We start from the raw sequence: 24,899 nt of genomic DNA, 5'->3' as shown, positions 1-24,899 counted from the left end.
TATTATTTAATGCTATGAAATTAAAAGAAAAAACAGCTAGGCAAGAAGGAAAGTTATATGAGTTAATTAAAATAGGTTTTAAAGTTTGTGAATTAAGGAGCTATATACACAAACATGTAATTCTTTATTTTGATTTCAGCAACTTCCATTAATTTCTCATAGAAATGGGTCCAAGTCACTGTGTAAGCTGCACTGAGGTGAACCAAGATGTGGATTTCTGAAAGATCACCCACTGCACCCATGGACTGCCTCAGCTAACACAGGCAATTTACAAAACCCCTGGGCTGGATATTTGTATGTGCCAGCTGAAATGAATGAAAATCCAGCTCTACAACTGACAAAAACAGGATTTGAAATAATTAGAATAGATCAATTTATATTTATTGCAGATGCTCAATTTTAGGGTAAACAAATCCTTAGGATTTAGATCCAAAAAAAAGCTCTCTCACTGAGAAAAAGATTCTATAGACTTATTTATGGAACACTTTCCCAAATAACATTTTTCATTGTGTAAACTTCTTTGGAACATTTAACTAGGTAAGTCAGAATAAGGGGAGACTATCCTATGGAGAAAGATCTAGCACAGGACAGAAGATACTCTGGGTAGTGTATTGTTTTTGTAATACCTGTATCTTGCTGTGACTGTGAGTGAACCACTGAATATATTCTTGTTTTTCCTGATTTAAAAATTTATTTTCTACTTTTATGGACTGTTCCAAAGTGATCCTACATCATTCTGCACATCTTCTGATTTATACTCATCTTAAACTGGCACAAGGTCAGACAGCTTGGCACAGATAACTAAATATTATTTATATGTTTATTTTAACTAAATATTATTTAGGTGTTTATTTCCACTGTGGCTTCAGTTCCTTCTCTGAAATGGTTTGGATTTTTTTCCCTGAAAAAATGATATTTTCTCACCTTATTTATTTTCTCACCAGCTTTGTTAATTCCAGTGAGGATACATATTCCTTCTCAAAACTTTCACAAAAACTCCATCTGAAGAAAGCTATAAATGTTAGTTTATTTTTATTTTTATTTTTATTTTTATTTTTATTTTTATTTTTATTTTTATTTTTATTTTTTTATTTTTTATTTTTATTTTTTTATTTATTTATTTATTAGCTTGACATGCTCTTCTTCAAGTTGCATCTCTCCAAAGAAAAGCTTAAGGCTATCCTAACAAACCAGCAGATCATGACCCTTTAAAACTCACCTCTGATCTTGGAACAGAGCTTCCCGGTTTCGCATGAATGCAGCCTTCCCTCCCAATCTATTTTGGATTTTTTACAATCTCCATGTTATCCAGGAAGTCTCTGAAGCTCAGCTCCTACCAGAACAGTTTTATACCTTATACCTTTGACAGGAACTGCTGGCATTCGACTGCAGGAAGCTGACATGATTTAGGAGGGGATAAAACATGTACATGTTTGTTACTTGAATTTTACAGCTCTGCATGGAATGAGAATCTTTTTTTTTTTTTTTTTTCCCCACAAAGGATTTAAAACCTTGGCTTTGTTCCGCACTTGAAAATTTCAAAAATTCTCTGCAAGGAAATTGCAAGATTTAATTAATTTGGGATCAATTGAAAGGTTTCAGTCTGACCAAATCAAAATCCTCTTAATTTTAGTTTTTATTTATTTGTTTATTTATTTTTACATTACATTATGATATATTTAACAGCTTAAAAGATTAGATGCTAATCCTAATGCTTTAAGGGAAGTCCTGAACACATGGCATAAATGTAACTGATACACTGATGTCTATCTGCGTTTATGGAAACCCTAAAAGAACAACTGTGGGAGGTGTGAAAAAAGCTATATATCCTGACCTGTGTACATGAGTGATATTTGATAATATTAATATTTAAAATAGTTTATTAAAGGTCATGAGAGAATAAAAAAAAAAAAAAAAAAAAAAAAAAAAAAGGAGAAAAGGGAATGATATTAGGAGAACCAGGTATTGAAAGAGACAAATTTTTCTGGTGCTACGAGCAAACTTTATTTATTAACAACATTATGTCTTTACATAGTTATAAGTGCTCTTATATTGTCATACCTATATTATTACCAAGACAAGAAGAATCAAACCTTCAGGAATAATGAAGCTCTGTTAAGGAGAAGTAGATATTCAAGAGATGAATTATTTGGAATCATCACAACCAGCACTGGTTTAATTTGTAGTCATACTTAAGTATTTGCACTGAGTGGTAGAACATTTTGGTATATATTTTTACCTATTCCATCAGAAGAGTTTTCACTCTGTCACATTGCTACCACTTCCAAGACCATGAAGAATAGAAATATAATCAGGAACAGTCGACATTATCAGAGTTAAGCCCAGCTATGTTTGATGAAGACATGAGCATCTGTGCACATAAGGGTGTAACACACTGTGACTTCTGTAAAATTGTTGACATCATCTCCCACACCATTCCCTTTTGTAAGCTGAGGAAATCTGGGCTGGACAAACTGCAAGACGGATAGAAAATTGGCTGGAGCACTTCATTTTAATTAGTGGTGCAACAACAGATTGGCAGGCAGCAACAAGTAGAGCTTCCTAGGAGTTGATACTAGGACTGACATTGTTCAGTATCTTAATTGATGACCTCAACAATGATACATAATACACTCTTGACAAATGTGTACAATATTTAATTGAACAGAGAAGCCAGGGGCTGATACACTGAACAGGAGAGTTCCAAACCAGAGGGACCTGAAGAAACTTGAGGACTATGCTAACAGAAGTCTCATGAAGGTCAGCAAGGAGAAATGCAAAGATTTGCACCTGGAGCAGAGTAAACACAATCAAGTAATCAACAGGCTGAGCAGCGACCTTGTTGAAAAGGACTTTGGGTATCTAGGGAACACGAGGTGGACTAATAGCCAACTTGGTGCTTTTATCACAAGTGCAGGAAACGGCATCATGGGTTACACTAGGAGGAGTGTGTCCAGAGGAATGAAGGAAGATGCACCTGCATTCAGCAGTTGTGGAGACAATGTGGTGATTTAACAATATCCTACAAGTATTTGAAGGACATTTACAGTAACAATAAGTCCAAACTCTTCTCATTAGTAGCAGACAATTTAAGAAGGAGTAGGAGCAACTTGTTGCAGCTTGGGAAATTCACCTTGGACATTAAAAAAAAATCCTCAATAGGAGAGTAGAACAACACTGGAAATCACATCTAGGTGGAAGATCTGTCTTTGGAAGGTTTCAAGATTTGCCTCAAGTTAACCTCAGCTACTCTGATCTGCTGCTGTTAATAGTCATGCATTGATGAGGATATTGCAATAAACCTCCAGAGATCACTTCCAGTTTCCTTGATTCTGTGATTTACTGTCCTTCCCCTTCCACTTCTCCTTCCACTTCCCTTTCCCCTTCCCCTCCTTTCTTCTTAGAAAAGTCAAAAGTTCAGATAATTTCCTTTCTGACTATGAAGCCACGTACACTCCTTAAAATAAGCAAGGGTCTTTGAAAGTGTAATTTGAAAATAATATGACTACACAGGAAGGTTAATAACCAAGCTAATGTGACATTCAAAATCTTTGTTGTTCAGGACAACGCATAGCAGACAATAGATTTCACTTGATCACTATATTGTATATTTTTTATACAGCAATTGCAATAAAAACAATTTAAATCTCTTCCTTCCTTCCTTCCTTCCTTCCTTCCTTCCTTCCTTCCTTCCTTCCTTCCTTCCTTCCTTCCTTCCTTCCTTCCTTCCTTCCTTCCTTCCTTCCTTCCTATGTAGATTTAGTAAAATAAAGTACATCAAGTGTGGGATGCTATTTCCAAAGCAAGATCTTTACTCATCAGTTCTGTAAGCAAAAGAAGGGAAATCACCATGACTAATTGGGAATAAATTCAGCAAGCTGAATCATGCAAAAACTCTCAGGCTTGTGAGACAAAGTAATGGAGTATACAGTCAGGCCAGTACATAATCTGGAATTTTGGTACCAATATTCTAACTCATTACCGATTTATACAGAATTTGAGCCATCTACAAAAGACTTCACTGTTCTTTTCTCTGATTATGTTTAAAGTCTCAGTTAAAAAAAAAAAAAAAAAAAAAAAAAAAAAAAAGAGTGATGACAATCCTGCTTAGATAATATCCTGTCATCTCAGTTCTGTTCACTTCTAGTGAAACTCCACTGCTTGGACAAATGAAAACAAGAAATTTATGCAGAAGTTAGCAATTTTGCAGAAAAACAACTTCACACAACCTTGCATGTCAGATTTAGGGAGCGGTTCAGTGTTGCTTTTTAAGATACATATAAGATAAAATTAATGTGTTGGGAAGCGGTACCTACATAAAATTTCCCAAGTAGACAGATAATAAACAATACAGTGAAACAGGAACCACCAGAGAAGTTTGCTCAAATAAGGAATTGGAAGTTGTTAACACAGAGATTCTGAAAATGGGCAGTTCTGGCCCCTGGAGAGGCTTTTTTCATTCTGTGTGGCCCTTGGAATATTTTCATCCAAAAGGAGTTCCCTTGGATGAGGTCCTTGGAAAATATTTCTCTTTGATCTCTGGTGTATTACTCCTCTTTTGCAGCCAGCCAAAGTTTAAAACTAACTTGACTCCCCTTTGACTGATACAATTTCTACAGTTAGATACAGAATTAACATAGCAGGGATCAGAAAGACCTCAATAAGTGCTGAAAATCATCAAAATGATGCTTGTGTTGGGCAGAGTTAAGATGAAAATTTTGGACATGCCTGGAAGAGTCTTCTCTCATCAGCATCAGATGCTTAGAAGGGCATGGGCTAGGAAGAGAATCATCAGCTAGAGGAGAATTCACAACTGCACAGAAGACTATGCAACTAGATCAACTCATACTACCTGGGAATCTGCACCCTGAAGACTGAAATCGTAATAGCCCTAAAAATAAGTTCTCACAAACTGGCTTACTCATCAGCACTGTTTCTTACTTTAGTGAAGCTGGAGATCTGCTACTAATACAGGCTTCACTGCTCTAAATCATTTATTTTGGCAGCTCGTAAAATATGGAAACTCTAACACTCAATATTCCCCACTCTCTCATGATTACTGTTCAGGGACAGACTCTTTATATCAAACCGAAACTTAAAGATTGTGGCATGTTATCAAAACCATAATGAAATCTTGTGCAAGCACAGTAATCAGAGAGGGCTATTTGTCAAGACATACTGTAGAGAAAAACAAAATCCCACAGTAGAAACAGGAGTGCTTGCTCTGCTGAGAGATACTGTGAAAATGAAATGAGGCTCTTTTTTCCTCCTCTTTAATCAAAACTCAGTATGAAAACAAAAACGTTACCAAATAACTTTTGCTGATAAAAAAAGTTGGCTGAAAAGGAGCAGGGCATAATTTATACTGAAACAACATTAAAAGGGGGATTGTTCACATGGATATTTCTGAGTGTGTGATCAGAAATTTTGGCCCTGGGGGGAGCTTATGTTACTGCCACTACTGGGTTGAGGCTGTATTTGACTCTCTCTGTGAGACAGTCAAAATCTGGGAAGTTGCATAGGGAATGAAGGTGTGGGCAGATCTGATATTACTTTGGAGGTCCCTAGTGAGTGCATGCCTGTGTTTTGACCCCACCTGCTGCTGGAGGTTACCAGTTCTATCCACAGAATATCTGCAGAGGTTTAAACTTGACTCATTGCTTAATGATGAGAGCACTAGAAGGGGAGTTACATGCTCTGGGATCTCCTTCTGGCTGTGCCATTGATTTGTGAGCCAGAGGCCTGCTCAGTAAATCAGGGATAACATTATTAAGTTACTTAAATGGACTGTTGGGATGTTAATTACCCAGCACATTTGTGGTCATATTGCCCTTCTGAAAATTAAGCTTTGCTCTCTAACATGATTCTTAACTCTGGGCACAAAGATTGAATGAACACTTCAACCTAAATGTCCCCATTCTCTGCTCTACAGGCTCTCATAGAAGCATAATTTCAAATATCATCCCACTTCCAAAAGAGGAGGGCAGTGTCAGGTCAGGATTAAGTATCTACCAGAGATCTGTAATGAAGATCTTAAAAGAAACAGTGCTATCTAGCGTTACTTGTTGCGCAGTTGTGTGAGCACTAAAGTACTAAATGTGCATATAAATAGTGATGTGTAAAGGGCAGAAAGGGTGGGTGACAGGGGTATAAGAAAATGCTTTATTTCTGATCACAAGTACAATCTATTACCAAGGCAGAGCAATGCAAAGTTAGTACCTGTCAACAAGACAGCTGGAAATCTCTGTGTTTTTGTTGTTGTTGTTGTTTGTTTTGTTTTTTGTTTGTTTCTTTCTTTCTTTCTGATAAATGTTGAGTGCAGTTGTGCTTGGCATACGCTTGTGCTGTAAACAGAAACCACAGCCAGGAAATATCATTCTGATTTTTACACTTCTGCTAATTGCTGCTTCTGCTTCATCAGGGGTGGCACCCAGGCCACATCCCAAAATCTATTCAAAACTAGAGAGCAAATTAGTACCTAGAGCTGCCTAGGCTTGTAGGCACCTAAATTCATTAATTCATCTGGGCCAGATAAAAGAGTTATAAGTGTTTAATTTTAATTACAGGAGCAAAAGTAAGAAGGAGCAAAAGAAAAAGGTAGAAAGACAAAATATCCTATATTTATGAGGGTCCACAAGCTTGCCGTCTGTGGGATAGCAGGCAGCTGTTTTACAGCATTCTTGAGTCAAAGCATTCTGTTATGGGAGTGTCATCTGAATACTGGCTATTGCCACAGCACAGTATCTTTCCCCAACTGAAAATATATTACTTTCTCTCATAATGTGCTCCCAAAATATCTTTCTTAGATCTCTGTAATTTTCCATTTCATTTACTTGAAACCCTTTTTCTGTGACATGCCACAGCCACTTGACCTCCAAAGTTAAACAGATAGGATCATCTTCCTCGCTCGCTGTACTAAATCCATATCCTTTCCTTGAAAAATCTTTTATTTGTTCTGCTTTTCTGCATTATAAACTCTATAAAGAGCAATGCTTCTTTTTGATATTAGCTCCTGGTTCTCCCTTCCTGACAGCTGTACACACCTCCATTGCAATTTTCCATGTCTTCTTGTCTCCATCCATCACTCTGGATGCCTTAAAAAAGAGCTTAGAGTCCTCAGTTAAAACTCTGAACACAATTTACGCATGCTTTATACCAAATTAGAGAATTCAAAAATATTTTACTCATTTTTGAAAAGCATGTGATTTATACATGCAATATTTATAAAATCTTTAAGACTCAGTTGTAACATTTTCCCCATACACTCCAGGGATGTGTCTATACAAGGTCTTCGAAGTAGGTTGCAAACTCACTCTGTCTGAGACCTGTACCAGCTCAAAGTCAAACAACTCTAGTTTCAATCTGCAGCTATGACTAATGCTGTTGATTTGGATATGATTATTCTTCTGCTGTCTTGAACCACAAGCAGAGGTAACCCAGAAGGCTTATTAGATCAAATGTAGGTACCTATATCATAAAAGCCAGCATCTGATCCAGTTGTCTAGGCTGTATTTATAATCAGTGTGGAGATATTTCTGTATCCAGAGTGGAGTTCAGTTCATACTGAAGTCGGTGCTAAAATAGCCTTATTTTTGCTTAATTAAGCTGCATGTGTGCCTATTTGTCTCCATTAACTATAAAAGTTTACAGTAACTTAGATGCAGACTTGTAAATTACTTGCCTTCAAATTAATACATAAATTCATGGTCTGGACTGAGTTCCAACATGAACCTGTCTTTAAGGACCCTTTATTTCTCTACTGAATGCTCAGGACACCTATGCAGACCTATGTCCACTTTCCAAGGTTTGAGTTACTTTTTCCTGAATCTGGATAAGAATACGTCTGGTATCAAATAGTTACACAGCAGGATCTTCATTTATAAATAATTTGTTCAGAGAAGTTATCTGATGGTGGTGTACTAGAATAACATACGTGGATTTTATTCAGCATGATAATTAGAGAATTTTAAATGTAAAATAGCAAGGCTCTTGCTGCAGCTGCAACAGCAAAGTTGCAGTTTCCAACAGCCTTGGTGGTAGCTGTACAATTTCTACCAGAATGATGCACTATTCCTATCCTGTGGTCACTGGATATTATATCATCATTTTTAACAGTATCTGGTACATATGAAAATAACTTAAAACTTAGATTAAATTTCCATACTGTTTAGTAACTCATCACAGATACTACTTTAAAAGATGTACAAATTTATCTCTGCAAATAATCAAATTACTTCCTTTGGGGTGCCCAATGAAATATTGCACATAAATCTGGAAGCATTATTTCCTTTAAAATTTTCCTTCACAGTGCTTTATTGATCTCTTTCTTGTCATTGCATCACTATGAAACATCTGTGTTTTTCCTTCAGCTTACCATCAGTTCCATTTAAAAAGTCTGTAAATTTTGTGCTCCTCTACAATCTATAGATAATTGATTCCAGGAGTTTGTGTCCACAGCAAACTGTGTAGCTGCAGTTCCACTTCATTTAACAATATACAGTTCTTTGTTAGGTAGAGATCAAAGAATATAATTTTATTAAGTTTTATTTGCCAGATTGGAAAAGAATGGGCTTTCTTTATTTAAAATACAGAAGGCAGGCCAAGCATTTTCCTTATAGAATATAGAGTGCAAAGAGAGGTAAAACAAGAACAAAAGCAATTCATAAGTATCTTGAAGTAGTTTTCTAATCAACAGCCTTAATGTATACTGCATTCAAAATATTTTTACCATTACTAAATAAAAGTTGTTTTTACCAAACAACACTGAGGAATAAAAGGCCATGGGAAATGCAGACGTAAGCAATCATTTGCTAGAGTTTGTAGCTGAGAGGAAAGAAAAAGAAATAATAATAATAATAATAATAATAAAGAGTTGCACAGAAAAGACAGGATACGTTTAATGCTATGCTATGTTCCCATTCTTCATGATTTTAAGCATTTGAGCAAGTTTGTGTAAATCTTTGACTATCAGAACTACCAGATAGCCTGTGTAAATGTTTGAAAGATCAGATCTTTTCTGTATAGCAAATGGTAGCATTTAAGAGTCACTCTACTATGTCTAAAGTACTGAAGTAGTGCAATAGCTAAGCATGTGCCTAAAGCATATAACAGGATATCACTTTTTAGTTTGGTACTCGCATCTCACATGCCTACAGGAGGGAGGTATCTTAGTGGTATTATTTTGTAAGGCTACCAACCACTCAAAAGCCTCCTTTTCTGGCTGAAACTTGCCCATTTTTTTAATCTTTTATTTATATAAATGAAGAAAAACACTTCCATGTTGTTCCTGAGTTTTAAGTTCTTCACTGAAAATTTTTGCAAGACAGTGACAGAATAATATCACTTCAAATAAAATATAAAATGGCAAGAGGGAGGTGAATAAGTAAGGCAATGAAAGATAAAGATGCTTCATATCAGCCTATAAGAGAAGTGAAGAAAAGATGAAATGGAAAAATCAAAACAGGATGTCTTGGAAAGTGGCTGCCAATACCAGCAATATTTTATTTTGGAATGGAGAAGTTCACATCTTTTCTTTGGTACTTTATTACTTCTGTTTTAGGTTTTGGGAGGCCTGTGTATTTGTTTCTTCTTGAAAGCTTGGTGAGGATAGAAAACAGAGTTCAGTTTTCCTTCACTGTAAATTAAGTGTTTTTGGAATGTGTAATCACATAAAAAAATTTGGCAGTGATGGGTACCATGTAACAGCTTAAATAGTTTTGGATACTTGACTCTGTTGATGGACAGAAGTTGTTTATTATTCTGTGTGACAAAACAGCATAGTTCCTGATTCTTATTTATTTTATTAGGTCACTTATGTAGCATTGGTTTCCTTAAAATGAGGCTCATGTTCCGAGTACATACAGTTAAAAATGGGACTAATTACAATTACAGTACAATGGGGCATTAAAATTAGAGCAGATTACAACTGCTTGCCTAAGAGTTTTAAAGCAAACAACAACAAACAACAAATAAATCCTGACAAAGTGGAAATACATGGAAAATATCCTGTTCTTATACAATTGTGTTGAAAATTCTAACTGATATGAAGTGTGCACATATTTTGCAATTAACATTTACACGTTTTACAATACTTTGCATTGAAATGACTTAAACTATTTTCAAGACAGTTCCAAATTCAATATTTGAATGATTTCACAATTCTATCTAAACATAAAATAAAATCCAAGTAGTGGAATTTCCTGGCATTATTTTAATATATTTATAATAAATTCAGAAAACTCAAAAAAACATATCAAAAATAATACCAAAAATATATAAAATGTCATATGACAATAACCAAACAATATTAATTTTATGAGTAATAAAAATATATATTAAGATGAAAAGTATTCTATTTAAAGTATAGCAAAAAAATAGTTGTTTTTTCTCCTAACTTTGCCCAGAAAAGACAGATTCCGTTGTCTTTGGTTTAATTTCTTTTTGGCTTTATTTTTTTTTGCTGACCAGGAAATCTGGTTTTGGCAGCACAAACAACTTCTCCCAAAGCAAACATTTTCTATATGCCTCATCTCTATTTTTCTCAATAAAAATGGTAGAAAAGTAAGATAATTACGTCAAAGCTAGAGATAATCACACTCTTTCAAATTTAGGTAAGTTAAAGTATTGATACTTAATGAAAGTAATTTAATATGACATGTTCCTATTATAACACTACTACAGTGTTTCCCAGGCTAATTTTTACCGTACCCATTTTTTTTGCACAAGGTACTGAGAAACAGAGGATTCCTTCCTCTTCATTTTAGAAACTTAAGAGGATTCCTTCCTCCTCATTTTAGAAATTTAGCTCAGGGTGCTTACATTGTGTATGCTTTAGGATCTGTTTCCCTGAGTTTCCTCTATAGCCAAAGGAGATGGACAGGAATCATCTAAGGGAGGTTAAGCCCACAGAAGCACCATATAAAACAGAAGGTAGTTCTGGAAAGGAACAGAGAAGGGGGGCGGGGAAGAGGGGGAAGGAAAAAATAATAATAAAAAGAGAAAAAGTTATTATGTCTTGATATAAAATTTTGGTGCAGATAGAGCTTGAAAGTGGCAAGCAGTTCTATTTACAAGTATCCCTCAGAGAAGCTGAAATGGAAACATCTGATCCCATTCTCTCATTTTTATCAAGAGTGGAGGCCATCAAATGAGATGGCAGTTTACAAAGAACCATAAAGATTATTCAAAGGCTGCTTTCAGACTTGGAACTCTAGACAGTGTGGATGTTTGATATGACCCATGATGACCATTCCTATGCTCCTTGTTTTCTTCTTCTGAATGAGTCTCTGAGCAAATACTGAGGGACACAGGAAGACTGAACTTCTGACAGTCATGCCAGTAACATTTCTAAATGTGGTATGAAGGTCTTAAAGCACTGCTTAGTGTCATTCAGGAAATTTGTGGTGCAGCAGGGCAGCCCAGCTCAAGTCTACAGCCAGCAACTGAAGACATTTGTCATGTCTAACAAGCATTTTTTTTTGATTTACACATCTTTTCCTCTGATTTCAAAAAAAATTATTTGCATCCAAAAGCAGAAAGGGCATCTGCAGTCACTCATAGGATCTGGTCTCCTTGATGGCTATACAAGAGACTTCAGTTGACTTGTGGGCACAAATATAATTTCTGAATTGCATGTGTATATATCTATGTTATCATACTCTTTCACTGTTAAAGCAGTAACTACTGTATGTGGTAAAATGATATATTGTTGTCCGCAAAATGTCTTTGGCAACAGGATGTTCACTAGCCTTGGAATTTTGCCTCGTATAAATATTTTTAATCTACTCCATGTAGGCATATTTTGGCTGCAAAATAAAGGGTTTTAGAGATTAATATATCCAGGCTCAGTTCTGCTTATACATCCTACATACATCAAGGTTTTATTGAACTCTGCATCTAGTAACTTTGTGTAGCAGCTGTTTTGGGGGCTTCTCCCCTCCCTCCCCCCTCCCCCTTTTTTTTTTTTGCCCACTTTACTCAAAGGAGGATTATGACTATATCCTATTTTTATACTCTACAAATGTAGTAATTTAATCTACAGATATATTCTCATTCTTCAGATGTAACCTATATAAAGTATGTTCAAATTTATAGTCATTGCTTTTCCTGTAAAGAATATTATTGGCCTCTTTTCAAATGTCCACATTTTCCCAAGGAACGTCCAAATAGCTATTTATCAATGAATAATGAATATAACAATTATTTGACAGTATCAAGTACTTTTCAGCTGAGTATCTCAAAGCTTTTTCAACTATTTATTAATCCTCACCATGCCCTTGGGAGATATCTTTCACTAGTCTGTTTAGTCTGTTTTATTGGCACAGCAACTGGGTCTCAGAGTTGCATGCCTTGTTTCAAGTCTGAGAGTCCATCAGTCACAAGCAAAAGAACAGTCTAGGGCTTCTGCTACACAACTGCGGTGTGGAAATGTATGGGGCTCTGTCACTTGTTAAAACTTCTGCCAGAGCAAGAATAGGTTTAAAGGAAGGCTGAGATGGTAATTCTGCCCAGGTGTACTTTACCAGCTCTTTTCCAAAAACTGCTACTATCACGGAAAAATATACATAAGTATATGCATATATATATCATGTAAGTATTCAGCAAAGTTCTGCATGTTATATTTCTGTTGCACCGAGTGTGTGATGCTGGTTTTCCTCAACTGTCAATCACACTGCTGAGAAGCTGGCAAGTAATGCGGGGTTCCCCATACATCTCAGCCCTTGATGTCCCACTGACAGCCCTAAAGAGGGGGTCAGTAGAGGAAAAAATTGCAAGTTTTTTAGGCTGGGGGGGAGTGAGGTACTGGAGAGGGGGTGTTTGTCTAATTCAAATATCAACAGTTCTACTGTGAATACGGGAATGGTTTTCAGATGGACCACGGACATTCACATCTTTGTCCAATTTCTGCCTCAATCTGGATGTGATAAAATGCCTGCAAATGCCAATTCAGAATACAATTTAGCAGCTGCCCGAAGTGCCTTTAGTTTAAGTCAAACCCCATTTTAGCAAGAAATGTGTTTCCCACTTCTTACAGAACTGGAAGTTGTTGCTTGCACCGGTTGTATGTGCTTTTCTTCATGTGGCACTGTATACATTTCATGTGTAATACAAGTTACATTAATTGAAAGAGACTGTGAGATGTTTTATTTATGTTCACTACCACCTGATTTTTTTCAGCACTTTGCTGGAACAATTAGTCTAGTATTCCTGTAAACTTATATCTCATTACAGAGGGCCAGACTATCCCTTTACAATACAGACATGCATATTACCTCTGTAACTGGAAATGAAAGGCTGATACCAGTCCCAGCCTCTGAAACTTGCAGACCAGCTCAATGGCCTTTGCAATGTGTGAGTGCAAGAATGCAGGTTTGGAGGTGTGGAGGCTATTCCTCCTCCCTCCCACTCTGTTGCCCCAAAAGTCAGTGGAGAAGCGAAAGAAACTCTACCATGCATTCAAAAACCATTTGGCAGAGATCAGAAGAGATGGGGAAGTAGCAACGGTGATTATATGCAGATTTCTAGAAATTCTGTTCAATGCAGCAGAGGGAATATGGAAGAGTCATTTAGATGGCACTGGTTGGAAAAGTATTGGGGACCAAGAGATGGTGCCTCTCAGAGAGGTGAGATGGTACCTGTTCTCAGTTTGACATTGCCATCATTCTGTTGTAAATTATTCAAAATCTGTCAATGACTACTGCCCCTTGATCTAATGTATCCTGTGAAAAGGATCAAGTAATACCCAAGTTACACTGAAGAATCAGAGGTTGTGGTTACACTGTTTCTGGAATGTCCAGTGAGAGGAGACAGGCAAATCATGAATGGTTGTACTGAACTGCTCATCAGTGCTGCAGGAGACACTATTATTTTTTCTTCCTTTTTCTCCTTCTCCTTCTCTTCTGCCTCAATGTCGAAAACAACAAGTGGAGAAATAAACTCAACTCTTTCAACTTTTCTTCAGCAACCACATATATTATTTTTTCTATCACTGTTTACCTTGTTCTGTCACCAGCATATGTGTCTTCCTTGAAACCTAGAACTTGTCACACTTTATCCATCACTTCTTTATCTGAGACCTCACCATTTCCAAGTGGATTACCTACCATATTTATAAAAGACTTTCTCTTTAATTTCTCCCAGAGTGAGACTTGCAAAAGCATCAGGTTGGTGACTGCTAAGGAGCATGAGATTTCACCTAACCAGAGTTATCTTCTTCTGTACTTCTGTGATACAGTATTATGGGGTTTCTCTGAATTTTGGACGCTACAACAGCCTTCCAGGTATACTGATTCTCAGGTTCAAACCAGCTGTTTGTTTATGGGCCAGAGAAATATTATCTCCCCTTAAGGAATGTTTTGAAAATTTTCCCATTCCTCAGGGACTCCCTCTTCTCTTCCTGCAAGGTTTCCCACAAGAGGGAAGTGATCTGGCCCGTGAAATGGATGCTATTTTATGAATAGTTAGCCTCATGTGTTTACAATGTGTTAATGATAGTAAAGCATAGGAAGTCTTTAACCTAATGCTATTGCAGACTGAGCCACTGTATACACAGAGATTTTTTTCTACTTGCCACTGTTTTTTTTAAAAAGCATTTTTCTCTATAACTCATTGCTACCTTAACTTCACCATCAATAAGAGCAAGCTACAGGCCTCTCCAACAGACATGGACTGTTTCCAAACACAGAGATGTGTCTCCAGCAAAAATAATTTCCCAGTTTTGCCACAGAATAGCTTCTCTTCCCAAAAGAGAGTTTCTAACAATATCATATAACCTCATGTGACCACTGTTGGGTTTTTAATGATGGCCACCATTATACAATGGAGACAAGAAAAGTGGTGGTGTTAGTTTTTCTCCTTGATCTCCATGTCACTCTTTCTACTCACCTCTGTTTTACCACCAGAGACCAAGAAACTAATGCCCTCACACTTCCATGTTGGGCTAATCTGAACTGAAAATCAATGGTCTTGCCTCACAGGCCTTTCTAGTAATATTCCCCCTAAGCTTGACCTCACTTACTGCACCCTTCAGGATGTTATAACATTTGATCTACCATAGTTTTATTTATTATGTGACAGTGCTGGCTTTGCTCCTTTGGCTGCACAGGATACACATTTTGCATCCCAGGAGTCACTAGGGATCGTGTGAATGTCCCAGTAATTAAGGATGTAAAAAGTCCAAGATTTAAGTACAAAAATGGGAATTAAACTCTTAAGAGCCTGTTTTATGCTTAGAATCCTCCAGCTAATGTGCCAGTGTGCCTGGCTAGACTCTAGTAATAAAATGTTTTGTATTTTGTTCAACAGGAAAGATTCAGAATAACACTGTCTTTTTGGATATACATGTGTAATTGAGTAGAGCATATTTCTGTGGTTTAAGTAGTCATGTTTGACATGATCTGTAATAATTAGCAAAGCCTCATTGACCTATAGCACTCTTAGCTGCAAAGCAGAGTCTGTGAATTGCTCCTTGAGGAAAATTCACCCTTAATGTAATTCCATTAACTTAATACCCTTGAGATTTATATTGATATCTACCACTATCATCAAAGAGTTTGGCTAATTAAACTGGGGAATAAAAATTACCTTTTTCCATCTCTTAAAATTCCACACAGGCCAGAAGGGAAATCCCCTGTGGTTTTTATTGTCCCTTCCCATAAGGATAAACAACCTTCTCTGAGAGCTCTTGTCTTTACCCACTGTGACAGTTAAATGGACACTACTGGGTTGAAAGTAATGCTCCTAATATTGACTCTTATTTGCACTAGTATAAATCATTAGTATCTCCAGTGCAGCAAAAAATTACCATGGGAAAAAAATAAATCAGTATAGGTGGGAAGCAAAACAGACCTTCATATTTACAGCAAATGAAACAGTACTATCTATAGCATGTTATCTATAGCCTGTCAGACTCACAGAACTGTACTTGTTCTTCAAATCCAATTTACTTACCAGTCTTCATGATGTTAGCTCATTGTTTCTGTAAACTTACAGAGTTTATATGCATCAATTCTACTTTGTTTTCACCACATATGATAAAAACTACTTTCCAGTAGTCTTATAGGATAATAAAAAATGTTCTTGTAAACAGTAATAATAGGTAAATCCAAAAAATTGGATCAAACAGTAGAATATCACTACATGTTCCAGTCCCAAATAACATATAAGTGTCAAAATCAGAGAGGCATATGTGAAATACTATAAAGTTCTTGTGTACTATCTCAGTAACATTTTTATTCTATAAACTAACTGAGATAAATTTGTGGTTTCCCTTTCATGGACAAATACTTCTACTTAAAATAATTATAAAACTCAACACCATCTTTTGGAAACTAGAAATATCAAAAAGTTCCTCAGAAAAGGAAATTCATGTTAAAAAGTTGTTCAGTCATAATCAAATTATTGTTTTGAAAGTTTCATAATTAAGTAATTCTTGGAAGACCATTCTCAAAACTGCCATAGCTAGGGTTTCCTCACTGTCCAGCACCACTAAGGCTACAAAGGGTCAGGACCTGTGGAGGCTGGGCCTGCCCTATCAACATGAAACCAAAGAATAAGCAGTTTCTGGTCCAATAACAACCTCTGAGTGGGCTGGTAGGAACATGGTAGACTTTCAGCAGGATGCTGTTTGTATTTCATCAAAACTTCATCAGAACTGACACATTCCTACAAATACTTCTGTTTCCCCAAACTGGCAGTTTCCAACAAAAGAAGTGTTTGATCGCTGGCTCCCAACCAGCCTTATTCTGAAGTGCTCTGTACAACCTGGTCCATAAACAGTAACAGGTTATTTCCAGCAGTTTACACCTGACTGGCACATACTCAGCTCTATTTCACTATCCAAACTATTCCTCCAGGCACTTTTGTTTACACACATATCCTTTGGATAAGAGCATAATTTAGTCTCACTAAGAAAATATATCAGTGGTCACTGATCAATGTAATATACTTTAGAGACTAAACCAGATTAAAGTGAGCCTATTAATACCAGAAAATACCAATCAATATTTGAACTGTTTATCTATATATATGCTAAAAGTGCATTAGCAAAATAGCAGCTTATATACAAAGCAGCCCATTGTACCCACGTTGGTCCATTTTTCTTCAATCTACAGCTGTGCACGTAGCCCCACTGGTTGTAAAATGCCAAAACACTGCTCCTGACAGATCACACCTGCTTCAAATAACACATCTCACCCCACACTAATCTGCAGCTATAGGCTGGTTTTAATGATTTAAAAATGCTGGTATTAACTCTTAATGCTCAACTGGTTTTTATGGAAGCAGCGGAGTCCATTTTGTCTAGTTTTAATACAATCCCAATAAAACAGCTGGGAAATTGCAGTGCCAGGGAAACGACATTCAAATCCACCATTTCCCCTATTGTAATAATAATCAGCTTGACAAAGTCAGATAGTAAAGCAGATTGTAGCACTTTGGGGCTTTTTATACATATATTTAATTATATTGTTAAGTTCCCCATTTGAAAGCAATTAAAAAAATACTTTCAGTTCAGGATTATAAAACTACCCACTTCTGATTTCAGCCTGACATTTTTATTGGTAATCTGAGTTATAACATGCTCAGGTTCATTCCTCATTGATTGGTTGCTGAGCTTTCTGCCAGAGTTTTATAGCTTTATGGGAAAGTACAGTATTTAAAACTCCTTTAAATTCATGGGCTACTCCTGCTTCTGAAAAAGTCTCTTGACTTCCCAAAAATGCATAACAAAAGCCCATGTTTACTTAAAAACATCTGCTGCATCCTTTTTGGTGTAACATTAAAAAGTGGCTTGATGTTTTCCATGCTTTCCCTTTACCCTTTTGTCAAACTGCAATTTCTTACCAAACCAAGCTTCCGGTCTTCCCAACACAGCTGGTGGAGCCACATGGTGGAACGAGGTACAAAATGGGCATCCCAAGGGAAGTGGTCACTTACCACATACACCATATATGACAGTCCTGTAGGACTTCGGCCTAGCTAAGAGCTACAACTTTACAAGGACAGGAAGTAAGCAAACAGTGGGCAGGAGATCTCATTGCCTGGGCCTGTTGTTGGCTTCCCAGCTGAGAACAAAAAGGATCTAAAAAAAACACCAGCAAAATTGTAGAAATCAGAAGGTTTTCTGTTGCAGGTCATATAGGGAAACTCATATCAGACTTTGGTAATGAGCTACTTTTTACACTAGAAACGGAGGCAAAAATATGCATTGAAATGGCTCGATGTTTGTTATGCTTATTGTTCTGTGACATTTCAGTTCTTCTGTTATTCTGTTCTGAAACATTTATGACTTTTATTATTATTATTATTATTATTATTATTATTATTATTATTATTATTATTATTATTATTCAGCTTGTAGCCAGCTCCCTCTGTCTTGCTGGAAGCACAGATCAGCAAGGTTGGAGGGGAAGGAGGATGAAGGATTATTGGCTCACCTCACCTGGAATGGGATGGTGGCCACAATTTCTGGTGTCCACAGAGCTCCCTGTGCTATGCCCTGCTTGTCAAGCCTCCCTCAGCATATGTAACGGCTCCCATCAAAAGTTTGAAACTACGGTAGGCAAAGGTTTTGCTTGAGACAGCACAGCCTATATCTGAGGATGTCCAAATAATGTTATAGTCATAATATCCTCACTGAGGCCATGCTGAGGCCATCTTAGTGTCATACACTTGGCTTCATTTCTGGTAAATACATGAACGGATACTGATGATAAACATTGCTGCAGTTTTGTAGATGCTGAGCTGCTCTCAAAAAAAATTAGGAGTCTCACACTGAACTTTCAAAACATGCTTTTGCTGTCTGTTAGCCCAAGACTGCTACTTCACACTCACCCACATTGATGCAGGCTAAACCTCAGCAGTGAATTAATGCCATGTAAATGCAAACGTGCTTTTCCAGAACCCTTTCTAAGAAAGCAATACTTTGGAGCTAAATCTCTCTCAAACTTAACACTGTACTTACTGAAGGAACACAGGGTGTATGAAAGCATAACAGTAAGAAGCTGTTTATACCCTTTAATATTATAACTCAGCTTTTGTCATAAATCTCTCTCCTTGATTGCACATACCTCCAGCATGAACTCATGCTCCTTTTGATTTTCCTCTTTATTACCCTTAGCCAACTGAGTGATGTGTGAGTTCCTGTCATGGTGCTGACTCTATTACAAAGTGCAAAGGTAATTTACATCACGGGGCTGGCAGGGCAACCAATAGCACCATGCCTGGGAGGCATGCAGTTCCAACAAGCCTCTCTCTTTTATGGATGATAGAGGGCAATATTTTTTTAAAAAACAAACTATAAATTTATGTGCATGTTCAGAGGCAAGTCCTTGAGGTGGGAAAGCAGATTTACATGCAGCATCATGAGGAGTCAGCATCTTCTTTCCAATGAAGAGCCCCAAGAGCAGAGCCTGAGCCCCCACCTCCCTGCTGAAATTCCTCTGGCTCATTGTGGGGGAATCAGAGAAGTGGGGGAGCAGAAAATTCATGTTTCTTTGCTGAGGAGGTTCACTGTAAGCCAAGACTCCCTGGAGTCAGAGCTGCAGTTTTCACACAGCTCTATAGCCTGACCTATTTGGAAATAGTCATTCAGTTTGGATATAAACAAACCCTCACTCTATCTGAGTTCAGGCAGGGGCAATAGCCCTCCCAGGAGCACAGCCTGAGTGAATGGGGTCACTCTTTAGAGAGCTGGGAGGAAGCAAATCCTTTCCAGGTGGCCCTTGGTGGTACTCTGAACACTGATGGAAGCAACAAATTTTGGAGGCCAGTCACCCTACACTGTCTTTATAATCATTAAAGAAAGAGAGACACCTCAAAAAGTGATTCAGAGAAGCCTAGTTAGGCTCTTGGTGTGATCTGTGCTCTAAAGATGACTCGCCCTTTCCAGTGATATATAACCTGTATTCCTACCTGAGAAAAGAGCCCATAGTTAGCCTGGATGAATGCACCCACCTGTTGCTTGTGTGACTCTAGAACCAGAAATACACCAACCTGTTTATGGCTGGGGAAACAGACACAACAACATCACCCCTCCTCTCTGACAAAGATCTCCACCTGATGCTAACATTTGCAATCAAAAATGTTATTGCTCTCTTCACACAGAGTAATGGGAAGGGAGAAATCTTCCTCATCTTCACACACATTGCACATATGTACATTTAAACAGTGACAGTCTCATTTCACTTTTAAAGAGGTTCAGCAGCATGACAAACAGCAATGATCCATGGGACCCCTCATGTTCCTTCTGCACTACATAATGAAAAGGATTTTCTTGATCTTCCTCAGTGGGAATTCTGAAATATTCACTGTTTAGTGATAATCCTTGTTAGCATTCTTTCTCTGGTGTCCAGCAACATTTTTAATGTTAGAAATGTGTTTGTAAGATAAGATGAGGTTTTATAGATACCAAATTTGCATCCATCTGATCAAAGCTATTCAAAGCAATTAGAAGTATCAGAGCTCATATTTCAAGATATACAAGAGTTAAGCATCCAGGTAACTTTGGGAGATGGATTTCAGCAGCTGGCAATCTCTAATTCTGATGCTTATTTAACTTCAGAAGAACTGCTTTCTGTAAATTGTGATGGTGGTTATGGATCTTCACTCAGTTGTACATGGATGTGTTACACAGCTTTGCCAGCTACATTTTCTGATAGCTTGCACTATACGCTCAAGATGATTCAATATAAAGTTTCTTCTGCTGGTTTTTAGTACACAGCTTAATTCATGTCCTTTCATAAAGGGGTTTAGTGTAAACCAGGGATATTAGGATTATAGACTTGTCCATAAAAGCATAACTTTTCAACCACCTCCCTAAGCAGAAATAGAAAAGAATTATGCTCTGCATAAGCATTAGTACAAAAGGTACCAATGTAGCCTCTCTGTAAATAATCTCACACCAAACATTTCTATGGGACTTTTTTTTTTTTTTTTTTTTTTGAGCAGTAGCTTAATTCTAAAGCCATATAAATCTACCTTGTTTGTAAAACTACTGTAGGGCAATACAACCCAGGCCAAATCTTCGTTCCACTGACATCCATGAGACCAATAGCAGCAGAAGAAAGCAACTCTCCCATATGCTTATTATACAGTATTTTATCCAGCTGTCATGCTCCACTGGCTTTTCACTGAGCTGAAGTCTGACCTTCAGCTTAGTACGAATATTCAGGGCAAAGTGACTATGTGTAGATTGCTTTATTTACCAGCAATCCCTGGGTGTTGCATTATCTCCCCCTGGGGCATGTTCTACATCTGGTTTAAGGGTGTGTTTACACTGGAGTGAGTGTAGTTTGAGCAGACATTCCTGAGCAAGCTTTTTAAGGAATATCTGAGTACTCCTTGCAGCACAGCTGTGATAGCATGGACTTTAGCACAGCCTGGCTACCCCCATATTTAATCAGTTTTGGGGCTAGCTTGAGCCCAGAATTGCTGACCAGAACACTCTCCAAAATCCAGGGAACTCAAAGACTTTGTAGATCCATCCATGCTCTGGTTCCCTGATACTGTGCAAAGCACAACCCAGTGAGATTGCAGAAACCAGAACAATGCCTGATCAGCACATTCAGCATCCCACCATCATCAGACACCATGCACTAAACATACTTATTAAATATATCATGCCTTAGACAGCTAGGAGAAAAATGTATAAACACACTTATCCTTAGGCTGCCTGGAATAAGACAATGATCTGTTTGCCTTCAGCAATGAGGCCAACCTGAACCCTTAAATGTCATTTTTGGGAGCATTGTAATGGTAAAGTACCAAAAGATCATACTTTAAAAATGTATAGCTCAGCATGTATATCTAATGATCTAATACTCTAATACTAATATCTATATCTAATACTCAGCATGTACATGTAATCAAGTTATGGTTGCTTTAACTGTTGTGCATTTCCCTGTACTCCCTTGGCACTCGGTGTATCCCTCAATTAACATGGGCTAGCAGAGCAAAGCAAATGAAGCCAAACTTAGATGCTAAGTTGACAGGAGGAGGGAGTGCAAGCACGCTTCTCTGCATTGTGCTTCTGCTTTCCTCTTTCTTGTCATTGCTGTTCTGGTAAAATTACACTTTGTGCCATCCTCTTCATAATCCATCCATCTCTGTATTTGCTCAGTGTCTGTTAAGTCACTGAACTGTGACTGTGAATGAATCTGTGACTTACAGATTGCATAATTTTATCTGCCTTTCTTATCCATGGTTAAGTAACTGTAGGAAGGATATGTATTTTATGCACGTGATAGGTTCTCCCTTTTCTCCTACAACTTTATTGAAGGCCCAGCCAAGCCTCCCAGGTCATCTTAATTCCTGTAGAAGACCTATTTGAAGTGATGCTGGTTATTTTGAGAAAAACTGCAATCAGTGCTATCATGATCCTGTAAACACAGTATCAAATTTGGAACTGAGATATCTGGGATTTATTCCCATGTCTGACGCTGGTTTATTGGGTGGTGGTAAACAAGCTGTTTTGCTTCTGAATGCCTCAGTTTCTTCATCAGGGAAAAAGGGATGCCATTTGAGATCCATTAATGAGCAAAGATATCCAGCGAAGTAAAGTTTTTCAAGTGACTATATTTAATGTAATTATATTTTTTTCATCAAGTCCACTTGTGTTCAAGAGCTGATGTACTGATGGAAATTAAAATAGGTTGGGGTCAAATATTTGTACAGATATTACAAATGTGAGTATTCATATTTTTCAAAGTTTATATCTCCATTTTCCTAACAATGTTAGAATTTGTATCTGAATTCTTATCTGAATTCACTATACAACCCTTTAATAACTATTTGAATTATTGAAAGTGAAGCTTGCACAGAGGACAATTCTGGCTATACCTTTAATATTCCAAATTACTTTTAAAATGTATCATAATAACTCCAAACAGTAAGCAGCACATTGCTATAACTGGCTATTTATTACATCCATGGTAGAAAAGGAAAGCAAGTCTCTATTACTTTTTTGTTCATATAGATGTTCCTATAAACCAGATAGTTAAGTGATGTATTTATTTTGGTTGCAAGCCAAGCAGAAATATTTAAATCCTACTTTTGGAAGCAAGAATTATCTAATCACTCACTGGCTTTTATAATAAAACATTTATCATGGAACATTAATCCATTAGTACTTATTTTCCATCCCATCCTTTCACTAGCACCTTGCTTTGAACAAGGTTGAGTTTGGCTGTGATTTTTCCTTTTATCATATATCATAGTTACATGATGGGACACACCAACATTGATTTTTTAAAAAAAAAAAACTTGCACTTTGCTTGAACTTGGCACCCAGATGTTCTGCTTGTGCTTCCACTGCTAACAAAATAGTGCATGTGTGAGTTCTGAAATTAGTCTTTCATCGTTATGTACCAGGGCTTCATGGTTGCAAGGAGGCATGTGGAAACAGCTAAGAATAATTACCTGTTAAAGAAAAACTTGTGTTTAACTAGCTTTGTTTTTTCATGGCTTTAATTTGCATAGCACATCACCAAACTGCCACGCTTAAGCTCTCTGGCATTAAAGTCAAAAATGAAACGCTTCAGGGGGATTTCTGCTTTGTTTTGTTTTGTTTTGCCAAATTAGAGATTAAAGGTAACCCCTGACTAAAAAGTGCAGTCCCTGACTCTGTGATGCCACATCACCTATGGTGTCATGTAACTGATCAAAGGTTTGACTTCCTCAGGCTCTTGCTGGACCCAGATTTGCAAAGCCACAGCTCAAGCCAATGTCAGTTGAGGATTAGAGGGTAACATGTCCTCCTATGGTGCAAAACCTACAAGAGGAAGGGGAGCACTTAGGGAATTCCACAGTCTCAATGCATTTTCTTCAGCTTCCTCTGAATTTAAAAAAAAAAAAAAAAAAAAAAAAAAGGTCCTTAGGGAACCAAAACCTCCTACAGGATATCTGTATAACTGAGAAGCCTCAGCTGATTTAGGGTTCTTGTGTGCTGCTCTGCCCAGTATCATTTGCATGTCCTGGTAGGTATGTTTAGAGACCTTATCACAGCTGGATCTGTCATTTGCCCTCCACTCTGTGAACAGTGGCTCAGGCTGCAAGTCTGTGACTTTGGGTCCCAGGTGAAAAGCAACCCTTCACACATCCCAAATGCTGCAAAAAAAGTCATGTGTCTCCAAATGGGGTCCTGCAGCCCAGCGTCAAAGAGAGGATGTTATATTTGTTTTCCATTTCTGTGCAGACGTTTCTGAGCCAAATAAACATCCCTTTTGTAACATATATTACAGAAGGTATGAAACATCAGAGCCAAATCCTGCAAACTTGGGGTGTAACATTTGCTGCTAGAGTAGAACCTTTGTAATCCATAGGTGTAATAAATACAGTGTTCATTTTGTACAGGACAAGAGCCAAAGTGTTATTAATTTTAAAACTGGAAGAGCCTGACTTATCCCACATCTTTTTTACAGATTTAATGGAACTGCTTCTGTCAAGTAGAACTTGACAGAGGAAGGTAGACTGTAGCTCAGGAATTTTGGTGACTTTAGTCACTGCAGCGACTGGTGAAGCTAGGGTAAGGCTAATAAAATGCATGCAAAGACAAAACTGACCACTAAAGCAAATTACTTCTGGGAAATAAAAGAGGAGATCATTTCAAAACCAATGCGTTGTTTCCATGCTCAAACATTTTTTTCCTGTTGCCTTTTAATAGATTGATAATCGCGTAGTGGTCTTTGTGTGTTCACCAGAGTCTCTATTGCTCCATAGGGTGCCTTACCTGGCAGAGAGCAGCTGAATACAGAGACAGGAGAGTCCTTTATAGGTTTTAAATTTGATGCTTAATCAGAACTCTCCCCTATGATTTTTGGGAGTGAAATACTTTCTGTCTTTTCCTCACTGTAGATTTTAAACCCTCAGACAATTTCTGTATTGTACACCTGCACTTCTTACAG

At 37.3% G+C, this 24,899-nt stretch overlaps 1 long non-coding RNA gene across 1 annotated transcript; it reads right to left on the bottom strand.

Annotated features, from left to right (window-relative positions):
* Positions 1 to 1,985: 1,985 nt before the first annotated feature.
* On the bottom strand, positions 1,986 to 17,966 carry LOC311433957. Its single transcript, XR_014691116.1, has 2 exons — positions 17,842 to 17,966; positions 1,986 to 3,824 (listed from the first exon to the last, which is right to left on the bottom strand). It is a non-coding gene; the product is annotated as an uncharacterized lncRNA (long non-coding RNA).
* Positions 17,967 to 24,899: the final 6,933 nt, after the last annotated feature.

This window comes from Aythya ferina, assembly GCF_964211825.1.
Source record: "Aythya ferina genome assembly, chromosome: 3".
In the NCBI taxonomy this organism is placed as follows: Eukaryota; Metazoa; Chordata; class Aves; order Anseriformes; family Anatidae; genus Aythya; species Aythya ferina.
This window is presented reverse-complemented; position numbering and strand designations above follow the sequence as displayed.